The 11,097-nt window shown below is 43.6% G+C and overlaps 1 non-coding gene across 1 annotated transcript; it reads right to left on the bottom strand.

The window, feature by feature from the left end:
- Positions 1 to 659: 659 nt before the first annotated feature.
- On the bottom strand, positions 660 to 788 carry LOC142431194 (small nucleolar RNA SNORA65). The gene has a single exon (XR_012780739.1). It is a non-coding gene; the product is annotated as a small nucleolar RNA SNORA65 (small nucleolar RNA).
- Between the last annotated feature and the right edge of the window lie 10,309 nt (positions 789 to 11,097).

Genomic DNA, 11,097 nt, shown 5'->3' with positions numbered 1-11,097 from the left:
ATATACAGATAAGTAGATTTTATAGAGATATAGTTTCTTTGGACCATCTTTCGTTGTTTCTCTGTAGGCTTTGTGATCTTTTGCTGAAAATGGTACACTTGAATGATATGATATAATTCTGAAAACCAGCTTCTCCCGCTTCCTCAGGGTATTTTGAAACCCCCCCCCCCCACTTTTTTGGCACATTCTTCCCCCTTGCCTTTATTGTTGAAAGTCCCAGTAGTCGTCTGCTGGCTTGCTGACTGTTCCAGGCTCGTTTGACAAAGGCCAAATTCCTTTACATGTGTGCTGATGAACGCGTGTGTTCCTTTAGCTTGTGTTCAGCTACTTCCATGACATACATTTGCTTGTACATACGAATTTGTAAATTAAAAGAAAGGAAAAGCAATAGAAAAGTATTTTTTAAATCGCTCTTGCAATCTTTGTGAATTCCCTCAGTGTTAGGTTCTTCAAGGCTTAACCACATTTATGCAGGTTTACATAGTCTGGAATAACGCAAAAGCAGGAATAAAACTAGGGCCCACTCCATAGGTCATGATGAGAGTGAAGAGAGAAGGTAGTTGTAGAGCACATATGTAGAACCTAGCACACGCTAAAAGCTCCGTAAATACAGTATTATCTAATTAGGCTACTATGAGAGCTAACTTTTTTTTTTTCTTGACTGTGCCCATGCTTTCGGCACAGAATCATCCACACGAAGAACAACCCTGTCTCCTAAGCTGGGGTTTGCTCTCAGCTCACCACTGGGTTGCACCAGCCAACAGAGAATGGTCAGGTGCAGTGGTGGGTGGCTGGCTGTGATAGCTAGTTTTATGTCAATTTTGCTGGCCTGTGATTCCGGGTTATATAGCCAAACACTAGTCTAATTGATGCCATGAGGTAATTAGATGGCCATGGGGAGAGCAGAACATAATTTAATCTAATGTTAAGTAATTAATTAGTTGAGGCAATACTAGGGTGGAGTGGATTCTAAACCTAATTACTTCTGAGTGATACAAGACTAGGACAGGCACCAAGCTCTCATCATGGTGGGGGCGGGGACACACACACACACACACACACACACACACGACAACGTATGCCCTGTGAGGACAGTCAATAGGCAAAGGAGCACGGCTCGAGGGAAAGCCCACAGACAGAATGGACAAGTCCGAAACCCTAATTTAGACTTCTAGCCTTTACAGCTGTGGGAGAAAACGCTTTCTATTGTTTAAATCCACCCACTGTGGTATCTCTGTGATTGCAGCATCTGTTAACTAAAACAAACTCAGTCAGTACTTAAAAAAAATTCACAGTTTTATTGACATAAAAGTCACATGTGATATAATTCAGTGGTTCGAATATATTAAAAAGAGTTGTGCAGTTCTTACCACAATCAGTTATACATTTCCTTCATTTTTGTACTCATTATTATTAGCTTCCCCCTTTCCCTCAATCCCCTTGCACCCTCCTAAAAAACTATTAACCTAGCTACTGTCTCTATCAATTTATCTATACTGGATTTCATACAACGAGAATTATACTAAAAAAAGAAAAAAAATCACCACCAATAACACAATAAACACAGAAACTCTCAATCCTAAAGACAGCAGAAAATAGTAAAAACTAGAACAAATTAAAAATGGGTCAAAGGTAAAACAAATAGTAAGACGTTCTATTTTAATCTAACTACATCTACATTAATTAACTTTCTGTTCACACCCCTACTACACGGTGTGAGGGTTTTCAGTGGAGGCTTTCTCCCCACTGGCCCTCGGAAAATGGATTCTGGGTTTTCACTGTCTTCTGTAGCCTTCTGCAAACTGAGTGCGCAGAATTTAAGCTCTAATACATTTTCCTCCTTTGATTTTGTTACGATCAATCCATGGGTTACATAGGCTGATGTGCGTTCTCCATGTGGTCTTAGCTGGCACCTCACTTGGATGGCTTCTTATTATAAGACACGTGTTCAAGACCTCATGCACTATTCTTTGTGAGAGCCAAGCGCCATCTGATTTCTTCACCATACTTTGCTATAACCCTCATATCTTCAGTGACGTCTTCATGAGGGAAGTGTTAATCAGGACTGCATCTTAGGAACAGATTATTCATCTGTTAGGCCTTACAGTTAACTGCAAGCTCAAAATCCATTCATATACCTAAATGAGATTATATATGTATATGCATATATATTATATATGTATAAACTCTGTTCTACTTTAGTGACAGCATTATCAGAATCTTGAGAGTTAATATAAGTAACTTCTATGGGGCCTTTGGTAATTCTAATAACAGTATTGTTTAACGAGTCACTGGTAATGAATTTAAATTACTGTTGAGATGGGGAACTATTCACATATAGGAAAGATTTTACATTAAAATATATGGAATGCTTATTTATTATAAAAACAAACAAACTCACTGCTATCAGAGTAGAACGCACTATTTTCCTCCCACAGAGCAACTGGTAGTTTCACAATGTTGACCTTGCAGTTAGCAGCCTAACGCATAACCACTATACCACCAGGGCTTCTGTTCACTTATCCATATTAAAAAACTTAAGTGACTGAATCCTGTTTGCGGGAACAATGAGGATTGGATAGAGAACACAAAGTTTTATAACATCCATTCACTATAGTAGCCTGCAGAGCGAAGATACATCTCAAACAGCTGAGAAAATATGAACTGGGATATATATGTAGCCTTATGTTGCCTATTATTGGGCAACCTGAAAAGCAAGAGGGTTGAAGTAAAGTCCAATGACTTTCAAATCCATGACCTTGGGGTAGCAGTCTTCCGCTTCTTCTCTCACTAGGATATTACAGCTTCCCCCCCCTTCCAATTCCACAACTTCTACATGTTTAATTCAGTGCATTGATTATGTTCTTCATGTTGTACAACCTTGATTGATATCCTTTTCCAAATTATTCTACCATCATTAACATAAAACTCAAAGCCCCTAAGCAACAACTCTTTCTCCCTCACCCATGGGAACCATGGGTCAAGTTTGGTTTCTTTTTTTTTCTTTTAGTAGTTTTCTTGATATAGTATTTACATATCATACACTTCCATGGTTAAATTGCTTTTAAACTGAGTTATACATACATTACCACAACCAGTTCTAGTGCTTCCTCCCCCTTTCCACATTGATTGTTTGCTCCCATAATTCCCCCCCCCACTCCCCAGCTCCTACCCCACCCCCTCTACATCACTGATAAATCATTGCATCAGCTATTGTCTCTATGTGTCCCCTCCTTCTGTGCATCACAAACTAGGAAACTCGACAGAAATAATACAAACAAAACAAAATGGCAAGAAGAGATTAATAATATAAAGACACAAATATAAAGAAAAAGTAAGAGAGAAAAGACCACCATCAATATTTTAAAAGCAGAGATGAAATTTCTGTGGTGGAACAAGCGTGAAACACTTGAGCTTAGAGCAAATTCACAATGATCCCAGAGAGAAGTCAATGACCAAGTATCCTATTGGACGTTACAGCTTTAAGTCCAAAGGAGTTCATATCATTTCCTTGTATCTGCAATAGGTTTGTTTAAGATAAAGTTCAGTCCACTTGGTGGGTTTTTTGGCTCACACTGTTCTGATGCGATCTGTGTAGTAAGCTGTTTGCCTCTACAATACAAGGTCTAGAGCAGTGGTTCTCAACCTTCCTAAGGCCGTGACGCTTTAATACAGTTCCTCATGTTGTGGTGACCCCAACCATACAATTATTTTTGTTGCTACTCCACAAGTGTCATTTTACTACTGTGATGAATTGGGTGACCCCTATGAAAGGGCCTGTGACCCACAGGTTGAGAACAGCTGGTCTATAAAATCTAAGTGATTTATAAACAAGACTTAGGTCACCAAAGACAGAAAAGAAACTCAGTTAAATGTGCATGATTAGCTACACAGTACAGGCTAATTGTATAGTATAGCTATCCAGCTCTGCAGGCTAATTCTCCCTTTTGGAGGCCCATAAAAGTAATATCAAGTGTTTTTCCCAAGGACAAGGCACCCTTTCCTCTACCCACCAATAGAAGGAGATCATCTTCCCTGAGACAGACACATCCCCCTGCACTTGGTCATGAATCTCAACTGACGCACATTGAACACAAGTGTAGGAGTGTCTGACCAATGAGGGTAACCGTAGGATATTGCCACATGGCATGGACTATGTAGTAGTTACATCATTTTGTGTAATCGTGCACAAAGGAGTCTAGCCTGTCATTCTGGTGGTGCTTCCTTGTGGGTGTGACTTTCTCATAAGGAGGGTCCTGGGAACCTTCTTCTCACTCTCTGCCTTCACCTTCCTGTTGAGGAGCCAGGTGGAGACCTGCACAAGCCCTGGAGATGCTGTCTACAGCCAATGGATGCACAAGACTTTGTACCCCCTGGCTGGTGATCTTCATGTACTCCACATCATTACATGTAGCTGTGTGAGTCTAAAGAGGGATGTATGGACTAGTATTGGATTTATGGACTGGATTTAGATTGGGCTGGCATGTTTTCCTGACATATAACTACTTCTTGATATCAAGCTCTCTCTTACCCCTGTAGGAGTGTCGCTGGATTTGTTTCTCTAGTCAACCCGGTCTAACACAGACATTTTGGTTCTTTCCCACCCCTTTTTCCAAGGAGGTGTCCCCACCTGAGATGAGGCCTCCCCATGAGAAGTGATCTTTATTATGTGCAACAAAAAAAAAAACCAAACCAAAATGGGTTAAAAGGTTACCACCCCATTGCCTAGGAAGTTAGATGGAATGAATGCTAGTCAGTTGCTTAACAATGTAAAACTTCCTCTATGTGAGTATTGCTATTTCTATCAATCCTCAGGAAAGCTGAGGCCTGTCCTTAAACCTAACTCTGTGAAGGGGATTTTACATGAGATCAAACAAAGTAAACAGAGGTAACTGTCTGCCGATCTAAATAACTACGTCAAAGTAAGATATAGGCAAGCATTTATTGACTTTTACTCCACAAAGCTCAGTAGCAGCAAGGTTGATGCTTGTTGACACTCAAAAGGCAGATTTCCGAGTGTTCCCAACCAAGCTGATGCATCAGAACTTCTGAGGGTAGAGAACACAGGATTCTACATTTTCAACTCACACTGTAGCTGGGTTTTAGGCACACAGAAGGAGAGGATCAGACTTTACAAGAACTTTAAAAATCTTATTACGCTGGCAAGTGAGTTGGCTCTTCCCCACCTTGTTCCAATAATAGGAAGTGGCTGGCAGCCTGGAGTGTGGCCTCCTCTGTTACCAATGGAAAGAACATTCACGTGCCTTGGAGCCAAAGCTAGCAAGTGGTAAGGTTGCCCTCAGTCATCATCCAAGTTAAGAACCTGACCCGGTGCTGGAGGAATCTACCCGCCTTGATCCATAGATGACATCAGGGACAATTGCAAACAGAATTAAGGGAATCCTCAGGCGACAGTTTGGAAAGGGCATTGTGTTAGGCCGGCTTGACTAGAGAAAAAAAAACAAACAAATCCAGAGACACTCATCTCTGTGTGTAAGAAAGATCTGTGTACCAAGAAATAATTATATATCAAGAAAACATCCCAGTCCAGTCCAACTCAGTCTGGTCCTCAAGTCCTTAAGTCTCTCTTCAGACTCGAGCAGCAGTCACATGCAATGATGCAGAATGCAGGAAGATCACAGGCTGATGCGTGCAAAGTCGTGTGGATCCAACGGGGCTGGTAACATCACAGGACTCTGGCAGCAATCCGGGTCAGCCAGCAGGAAAGGGGAAGGCTGAGAGAGAAGGGGAGGTCGCCAGGACCCTCTTTAAGAGAAGGCCACTCCCACAGGGAGGCACCATCCGGCTGTGACCTGACTGTCAGGTTGAATCCCACTTTTACACTTTATCTTCAAGTTGACATGAAATGATCTAAGTACCACATGTGACAAAATTTGTTTCAGTGTCCTTCTTCCCTCAGCAAGCTCAACCGCCCCTTTTCTCCACAGCTTTCATTGCATCCGTATCTGTCTCTGCTTACATATTAACTGTTCATAATATATCAACTGATAAAAGACTAGTACAACCCCTTCAACATATATTTGCATTTCAATAGAGGATTCATCAAAATGGAAAAGGTTTCAAAATTAAAAGAGTTGAACTTCAGTGATGGAATAACAGGTGATAGACTTGCTCTACCCCACCTCCGCCTCATTTTGATCAGAAGGTTCCACTAGCCTATATGACTTTCATTGAAGCGCGCTGTATTATAGATTGTGATTAGTGAGGGGACAGCGTTACATCCAATCTTCTGATATGCAGCCTACATTCAGATTACATCATCACAGGGTCAAAGGTGGCTTTATTAATTTATAGTCCATTTTTCAAGCCTAGACTGTGGTTGGCTTGGATGGTTAGGATACAGTGTTCTAGTCTGTCAATACAGGTTATACCTCAGATAATTCGGCCATCTTACAACCTTCCTAATGCCGCGACCCTTTAATACAGTTCCTCTTGTGGTGGTGACCCCTACTCCTCACCGCCCGTCCCAACCATAATATTATTTTCGTTGCTACTTCATCACTGTAATTTTACTACTGTGAAAAGGTCGTGTGACCCTCAAAGGGGTGGCAACTCGCAGGTTGAGAACCGCTGTCATACCCACTCACTAAGAGAATCGAACAATAACAATCCCCCAGATCTATTTACTCTGCAATTTAGAACTGCTGCTTGGTGCCATTCTCCCTCTTTTTTTTTTTTTGTTTACATTTTATTAGGGGTTCATACAACTCTTATCACAATCCATACATATACATATACATACATCAATTGTATAAAGCACATCCGTACATTCTTTGCCCTAATCATTTTCTTTCTTTTTTTTTTTAAATCTTTTTATTGGGGCTCATAAGGCTCTTATCACAATCTGTGCATACATCAAATGAGCAAAGCACCCTTATACATTCGTTGCACTCGTCACTATCATAATTCACCTTCCACTTGGGTTCCTGGAATCAGCTCGGTTTCCCTTTTTTTTCCCCCATCCCCCTCCCTCCCCGATCCCACCCCTGGTCCCTTGATAGTTTATAAATAATTATTATATCTTATCTTACACTCCCCGGCGTCTCCCCTCACCCGCCTCCCCCTTGACAATCTCCCAGAGAGGAGGTTACACATAGATCTCCGAGATCGGTTCTCCCTTTCTACATGCCCTTCCCTCCTGGTGTCGCCTCTCCCACCGCTGGTGTTGAAGGGTTCATCTGTCCTAGATTCCCTGTGCCTCCAGATCCCCACTGCACCGCTGTACATCCTCTGGTACAACCAGGTCCGCAAGGCAAGGTAGGATTGGGGTCATGATGATTGTGAGGGGAGGAAGCGTTCAGGAACTAGAGGAAGGTTTTGAGTTTCATTGTTGTTACACTGAACCCTGTGTGGCCCATCTCCTCCTCACTACCCCTCTGGAAGGGGTGTTCAGCTCTCTACAGGTGGGCATTGGGTCCCCATCATGCACTCCCCCTCTTTCACGGTGATGTGATTCTCACCACCACCCCACCTTTGTTGTTGGAGACCTGGTCTCCTCTGTCCTTCATGGTCACCTATGTTGGTGTGCTGCTTCCGTGTGGGCTCGGTTGGTTCTGGGCTAGATGGCCGCTTGTTTGCTTTCAAGCCTTTAAGTCCCCAGACGCTATATCTCTCAGTAGCCGGGCACCATCCGCCTTCTTCACCACACTTGCTTATGCACACTTTCGTCTTCAGCCATTATGTGAGGAAGGTGATCACACAATGATTGTTTTTGTTCCTTTGTATCTGCTACATGGTCCATTCAACACCTTGTGTTCGCTTAGGCCGTGTGCTTCTTCTCTGTGGGCTTTGTTGCTTCTGAGCTAGATGGCCGCTTATTTGCCTTCAAGCCTTTAAGACCCCAGACGCTATATCTTTTTTTGATAGCCGGGTACCATCAGCTTTCTTCACCACATTTGCTTACACACACGGCTGTCTTCAGTGATCATGTCGGGAAGATGGGTATCCTGCAATGGCTGCTTAGCAGGGCGAGGTGCTATTGTATTGGGGGCCATTCTCCCTCTTTAGAAGGGGCGCTCAGACACCAGTGCAGGAGTAGTTTGGGGAGCCAGTCGTCAGCATTCACTCTTGAGAATCCAGGGCTCCGTCGTGTCCTAGATTCCCGGGCTCGGGGGAGTGGCGGCAAACTTGTAAGAGGACGGCTGGTGGTTGCCCTTGAGTCAGCTTCGTCTCACGACCACGATGAACCAACGCACAACAAATGAAATGTTCTTTGTTCATGTGCCATCCCTGCCAGGTCATGGATGACATAATGTGCTCACTTTTCAAGAATAGATCATCAAGCCTTTTTTTCCGTGTATGTCTTATTCTGGAAACCTGTCGCCCATGGGTGACCCTGCTCATATTGGAAATACCTCTGGTAAAGCGTCCGCCATCCCAGCAACTCACAAGCCACCAAGCCACATCACATGACAGGCAGATGTGGGGTACAATGATTCGTTTTCTTTTGCCGTAAGAGATGAGTGAAGCCTTTGGTGCCTCTTCAGAAAAGAACTAAAAGCACCTGTGCCCGGGGCAAATCAAAGAACACCTCCCACCATTCTATTGAGAATCCATTGATTTAGAATTTGTGATATTCTGACTACGCCTTTGCACTACTTACGAGAATAAGATTTATTAAGCAGCTGCCTAAAAGGGAAAGCTTTCATCGGTTTTCTAGTTCCCAGAAACCACCGCTATACCAATTGAACAATGCTTACTTGCTAATGATGAACAGCCTAGGAAGCCTTCCCTTGAAATGCTTTATTTGCTTTAGATCTGTTTTCTCGAAGTCTCCCAATCAATTATGTTACACGGCTACAGCTGAGTCTACAACTCCTACCTGGCCCTACCTTACAGCCAGCAGATCACAAATCATGGTGCTTACAACCAGCAGATCCTACTTACAACCAGCTTACAACCAGCAGATCACAAATCCTGGTGCTACTAAGCATCTCTGGGGACTGCCCCCGGTTAACACATCGCGCTACTGGTCCAGAGGCTGGAGGTTTCAGCTACCTCACAGGGGAATCCTGGCATCTGCTTCTGAAAACTCTCCGGAGCACAGTTCTGCTCCGATACACCTGGAGGTTGGGGTGGGGGTTGTGCTGAGCTGGAATCAACGGACAGAAGTTGGTTTGTTTGTAGTCTGTGTGTTTTCTTTTGGTATGAAGAACTATGATGTGGGTCCATGTGGCCAGAGTCCCGTCTACATCTTGCTTGGAAGAAATATGAAAACTCCCTGAAAGAGGCTGGTGATCGCAGCCAAGAGCTTTGACTAGGAAGGAAGTAAACGACATAGGGAAAGTATTTGGACAGTCTCTCAAAATAACAAACCAGAGGAAACTGCGGGGTGGCCCAGGGGAAAGGGTAACTGAGAAGACCGCCAGAGTTGATGTAAACAGCCGCAGTGCGGTGATTGGCCTTGTGGACCTCAGGTGCCATGAGCTGAGTCTATGATAAACGTGAGAAATTGGGTAGGTTAGGCCTTTAAAAGACGCAGGGAAAATCATGCTTTTGAATGTTTCTAGACATTTCATAACTTCTAGACCTTGCAGAACTGTCTGACCTCCAGAGCAACTGAGTGCGGACATTTGAAGTGGTTTGAAGCCTGAAACTCGCATATAGAATGGAGGTACAGGAACGTAACTTTATTACAGACTGAGACATCTATTTTACTGCCTGCCTGTGTGGTGATTCTGCCAGTGAACGCTCCTGATAGCTTTGGTATAAAAGAGCACTTACAAAAACAAAAGAGTGTTTGCTTCCATTGCACGTGTGTCTTAGAATGTTCAAACACGCCTATGGGTTTTATTCAAAGTGGTGGACTTAAAAGCCAAGTGCACTGCCATCAAGTCAACTCCAGCTCTTAGTGACCTCATAGGATAGGGTAGGACCCGCCCCTTTGCAGTTTCCAAGACTGTCGATCTTGACAGGAGGATTTAGCCTCATTCCTCTTCCATGGAGAAAGTGGTGCCCTCGAACTGCTGACCCTGGTTAGTGTTGGGTGTGCAGTTCACTATTTCCCCAGGGTTCCTAACTAACAACACTTAAATGACAGTTTTACAATTGCTGTAACCATCTACGGGCGGCTTTGCTTATAGTATAAGTGCGTATGGATAGTCGGCATGAAGCTTTGAGCCAAGGAAGCTGGCAGATAGGAAGCTAAGGGAAAACCCGAGCACTCGCTTGTTCAAATGCTTACTGAAGAAGTAATCTTAATAGATAGTTAAGGCAATGGAGAGAGAGGAGAGAATTCCTTGAGTCTCTGCTCACTCCTCAATTCGAGGAGTTTATTCACTTCTGTTACGGAAACAGCTCTTGAAGATGCTGGAAAGTAACCTCTCTGTACCAACTACATTTTAAAAAAGAGACAAAATCTGGGATTTTTCACTTGGGATGCTCCTCTGTTTGGGCCCTAAAGTTTGTACCAGGCTGCTTGTTCACCAACGTCCCTCCCCTTGTTAGAATGGACGCTCCTTGTGTCTTCCCCCGTCCCCGCCCCATCTTTCCTATAAATCAACCACGAATAACTCCAGCCAACACTTGGATGCTGTCCATCCTGGAGGCTTCGTTTTGGTGCTGGACATCAGTGGGAGGCACCGGAGGGGGAACAAAGTCAGCATCTGCAATGGTCACTTAGACCATTCCATCGCAGTAGAACTCCTGGATTATTTGTTGGGAAGCCTAAGGAAAATGCAAAGGTAACCAAGGCTTCAGGGAGCATGCCAAGATGCACGTGAAAATAAGGCTTTCTCTCTTTACTGCCCCCCACCACCTCGTTTACCACCACCTCTTTACTGCCGCCCCACCACATCGCTAACCCGTGCCGCACACTGGGGAATGGCCACGTCGGACAGTGTGTTTGGAATGCACTCTATTAGTATTATTCTGGGACATTAAGGAAATATATGTATTTTTAAAACCAGCTCAGGAATATATACAATAATGTCCTTTTTGTTTTTAGGATTGTTCGAATAATTTTCACCTTGGAAAGAGCACTGACAGATGCCAGGAGGGCAACCGGCACCTTGTGATGAATGACACCTATGGTGAGGTTCAGGTCAGGCCTGCATCCAGAGGTCTTGATGACCTTGG

This window comes from Tenrec ecaudatus, chromosome 17 (assembly GCF_050624435.1).
Source record: "Tenrec ecaudatus isolate mTenEca1 chromosome 17, mTenEca1.hap1, whole genome shotgun sequence".
Taxonomy (NCBI): Eukaryota; Metazoa; Chordata; class Mammalia; order Afrosoricida; family Tenrecidae; genus Tenrec; species Tenrec ecaudatus.
Note: the sequence above shows the minus strand (reverse complement) of the source record. Positions and strands in the feature narration are given on the sequence as shown.